Genomic DNA, 4,459 nt, shown 5'->3' with positions numbered 1-4,459 from the left:
CATCACAGCCTGCTGGCTTTTAGTTCTGTCATCAGGGTTTAGCTTCTGAAATATTTTCCTTTCAACATCTTGAATATTTGAAATAGTTGGAAGAAATTTAAATATGATAAATATCGAGCAATCAATCAAAAGAAAATGGTCTAAAATGGAACTTTGTCAAAACTGAATTTCTTGAAAGTGTTCACTGAACTGACGGCAAAATCAAGACCAGAAAGTTCAAATACTTTGACTCCTTACGCAGTCAGATGCAGACGCGATGCCAAAATCACTGCGCTTTAGTCCAAATCCTGCCCGTTTGTCTACTCAAAGTCCAGTCTGCATAGTGAGGTGTTAATGCTATCTGACCTCTGACCTCTGGTCCTCCAAACCTCGGTCTGGGTCCGGTTGAAGTGAACTCTGGTGCGGTTTGAATCAATATGTAAATGCCAGAGACCGCTCCAGAAGCAGGGAGTGAACTACAGCGCAGGGCATTCTGGGTAAATACAACCAAAGCTAACATGCTAGCCTAGCGCTAGCAGCAGAAATGGCTCCTGGTCTTTAGCCTAAAGAGAAATCCTCCAACCGCTAAAATCCTCCATCTTGTTTCCATCTGGTGAAGAAGGAAGTTGCTCTCAGTGTCTTCAGAGGTTTTTGTGTCGTTTCGCTCAGTGGATCTTGGTGCAGCGCCCCCACAGGCCAGGAGGGGAACAGGCTGGTTTGACTCAGAACCACAGCAGCTGGAGGTGGAGCAGATGTTCTGGTTCCAGTAGAACCGGGTCGACCGGACCATCATGAGGGAAAACAGTCTTAGAGACCAGTGTGAGTTTATGGCCTGCTCTCCAGCAACAAAGAAACACCAGCAGGCATCACCATGGTAACCTGCTGGATTGTTGCTTGGGCTGAACGAGGAAGTGAGACGAAGACTCAAGTTTCTCCAATCACTGTCAGGATGAGCGAAGTCCGGCTGTGTTCGCCACCATGATGAGTCTCTGGTGACAACCGCACTTTGTCTCAAACCTAGAGGAAAACGATCAGGTGGGCGCCCAGAGAAACGCAGGCGATGGAACCACCATGCTGTGGACCCGGATGAACCGGCTCTCTGAGGATCCAGACCCAGAACAAGGCAGTTTGGTTCTGGGTCCACAGCATGGACAAACACTGAAAAGATCCAGAGTTTTTCCTCCTCCGTGAATCATCAACAGGTTTCCAGTTTACAAACCGGCGCTGGACCTTTTTTTGGATCACTGAGCATGCTCAGGGGCCCTGGGGTCAGAGGGCAATGATGGTAATCATAGCTTGAAAGGCAGATGTAAAAAGAACTGAAACATTCAGAAACTTGCTCCTGTAAACCTGAATTATGGTTCTGCACCTTTATCCTCCATAATGACGTATTATCTGTCCTTCAACTGTTTAGAAATATAATATTCTGACAGATAATTCTGAACTTTGCCGTTTATCACTCAAGCCCATTCATATACCAATAGTTAACTCATTATGATTCAGTTTTCATCACTTTATCAATAAACCACATTTTTCTGCTGTAAAACTGAAGGTGACAGAGTTCCTTAGAGATTCAAAATGGAAACAAACACAGAAAAATGCAAAAGTAAATGAAACAATAAACAGGTAAATAAACCAAAATAATCCCAGACTAAAGAACTCATTGAACAGCAAACATGGCTATTAAATATGAAACATGGCGCAAATAAATTGAGTAAATAAAAGATAAAAAATATTTTATTTAAAATAGTGACAACAAAAGACCTGAAAAGGTGATTATTATGACATATAAAACCTGTCAAAAAATAAATACCATATAAAAATATGAAATATGAAATAAGAATAAATGAAAACAAAATATATGAATAACATATTTGAACAAATATGTGAAAAATTAATATAAATAAATTAGAAAACATACATAAAAACTGACAAAAGAAATAGGAATAAAATAATAGCACATAATATTAATGTCATTATTTAAATTAAAGCTCAGATTGAATTAATAAAACTAATAATTCTATATTAATTAAGAAGTTAATTATTTAAACGCTAATATAACTAAAAACATTCTGAAATGTGTTTGGTTCCCTTAAAACAAACATCTTTGGGACGTAGTGACGTCAGATAATTGCCTCGTGCCCTGGCTGCCCCGGCTCAGCGGGGCGCGTGCTGCTCCCCATTCATTCACTAATTCAAATTAGCACATCGGCGCGTGCAGTCGGAACAATGGAGATCAAAAGGCAGAGCGCGAGATGACTTGCGCGTACCCGCTCTGCGCGCGCCCTCACAGCTGTACCCACCTACTGGCGCCGTTGTCATGGTGACCCAGATACCCGCCTGAACGGGTATGTGTGTGCACGAGCGGGAGGAAGGAGGGAGGAAAGGAAGGTATGAAGGAAGGAGGGAGGGGAATTAGTCAGTGAAAGAGGAGGAGAAGAAGGAGGAGGAGGAGAGGGTGTTCTGCCGAGGTGGACGTGGCGGGTCCGGAGGACTGAGCTACCGCAGCTGAGGGGAAGCCGAACCGAACCGAGCAGAACCAAGATAGCGGACCATGAAGCGGGCCACCCGCAGGTAAGAGCCTCCCTCTCCGGGGATTTCCCTCTCCCCAGCCCCGAGCCGCGGAGTTCCGCTAGGTTCGGAGCCTGTTAACGGTCTGACGGAGGACCGGGCCGCCGCTCGTATCGCCCCCGGTTCTGTGGCTTCGTGTCGGGGTGTCAGCCGGTCTCTGCTGCCCGCAGCCTGCCTGTGAGATGCACAAAGCGGCCAGGCAGCCTGAAGGAGGCCGCTGTGTCTCCTCCTGCGGCAGCCTCACTCTCACTTTCTGCGGGATGCTAGCTGCAGCTAGCCCCGCTGGTTCTCCGTAAACAAGATGGCCACTGGCTAGCAGCTAGCTACTAGCGGCTAACAGCTCGGCCCTGCTGGTGCGGCTGCAGAGCGATTCTCTCCGCAAAGAGCAGCAGCTTTCTACCGCTGTCTGGAGGCGGAGAAAGAGCCGCCACCGGGAGGAAGTCACGGCAGCGGTGCGTGGGCCGGTGTGCGTGAGCCTGCGTGGCTGTGTGACAGCAGACAGGTAACGGTCAGCGCCTGCGGGTCACTTCCTGGGATCCTGTAAAACTGGAATTTGATTAGAATATTTCCAGGTACGGATAAGTGAGGTGAAAAAAAACATTTAAATTCCCAGATGTTTGTTAATCTTTGTTTAAACAATAATGAAAACCTGGAGGTTCAGAAATTAGTGAAAAAGAGAAATTCCCATCCAGACGGTTGATCAAATTTATGTTGAAATCATCTCAGTCTTCATCAGCTGGCATCAGCTTGACCTTTGACCCTGGTACCAGTTCAGTCCTTCCATCATCACCAGGAAATCTGTCCAGGTCGTGACCTGGATGTGGGACCCGATGGACACCTGGAGCTGCTCCATCCCATAATTTAACCCAAGGTTTCCTCAGACTGAACTGAGCGAGTAGAACAGCAACCAAAGTCCAAAGAACGGGTCCAGAAACAGCAGAGACCTTCTGGACTCACTTTGAGTTTCATATGAACATTATTTCTACCAGTCAGTGGCAGACGGGCTCCATTGGCCTGAATGGATTCACTTGGCTTCATAATATAACGGCTCATTATTTCATCCATGCAGTTCTTTGGTGGCCATATTACAGGAATTATCCAAATTATCACCGCTTTGGAAGCACTGATGACGAGGAAAATGTTTGTAAATTGTAATTTTTCTTGATGCCTTTGTGGTGAAAGAATATGATTAGAATTTGGTTTAATTGTGACAATAATCTCCGGCAGATGAACCCAAACCTGTCAGGATTTTGGGCTTTTCTGATTTTTCTCTTCCTTTCTTCTACATCAGTGTCGTTTAGTTTGAGGTTTTGAACCGTATGGAACCGATAAATGATATTAGATATTTAGAAACTGGTTTATTTCCATCTTGTTGCTGTTTGTGTTTGTGGAGGGGTTTGGTCATGTGACAGTCATGCAGCGTTGCATTGTGGGTAGTTTGGAGCAGAGACGCAACGTTAGTGATGTGGTTGACTTTTTGTTTGGAAAATATATATGTTTCAGTTTATAGTAGAAATATTAACATTGGCCCAAATAAGAGCTAAATTAATGTGGCCTAATTCAGTTATCTGTTCCTCTTCCATATGTGGAACTAAAACCGAGAGTTTCCAAAGTGCCTGCAGTCTGAACGTCGCAATTTATCCGACTTTTACGTTGTTGACGTGAAACATGTCATAATTCTGCAGCAGAAGAAGACAGATGATAAATCTGGATGTAAACAACGTCTGAAAATGATGGAAGCAGCCCGAGTCAGCGAACGTATCCCAGCCCGAGTCAGCGAACGCATCCCAGCCCGAGTCAGCGAACGCAACCCAGCCGGAGTCAGCGAACGCATCCCAGCCCGAGTCAGCGAACGTATCCCAGCCCGAGTCAGCGAACGCATCCCAGCCCGAGTCGGCGAACGCATCCC

General features: G+C 45.6%; 1 protein-coding gene across 1 annotated transcript in view; it reads left to right on the top strand.

Moving 5' to 3' along the window:
• The first annotated feature begins 2,142 nt into the window (after positions 1–2,142).
• LOC103153065 (zinc finger protein 696) overlaps positions 2,143–4,459 on the top strand; it is a 7,704-nt gene continuing 5,387 nt past the window's right edge. Inside the window, exon 1 of the mRNA XM_007573848.2 lies at positions 2,143–2,553. The gene's annotated coding sequence lies outside the window, so the exon portion shown is untranslated. The remainder of the gene's footprint in view (positions 2,554–4,459) is intronic.

The sequence above is a fragment of the Poecilia formosa genome, unplaced genomic scaffold, assembly GCF_000485575.1.
Source record: "Poecilia formosa unplaced genomic scaffold, Poecilia_formosa-5.1.2 Scaffold339, whole genome shotgun sequence".
Taxonomy (NCBI): domain Eukaryota; kingdom Metazoa; phylum Chordata; class Actinopteri; order Cyprinodontiformes; family Poeciliidae; genus Poecilia; species Poecilia formosa.
This window is presented reverse-complemented; position numbering and strand designations above follow the sequence as displayed.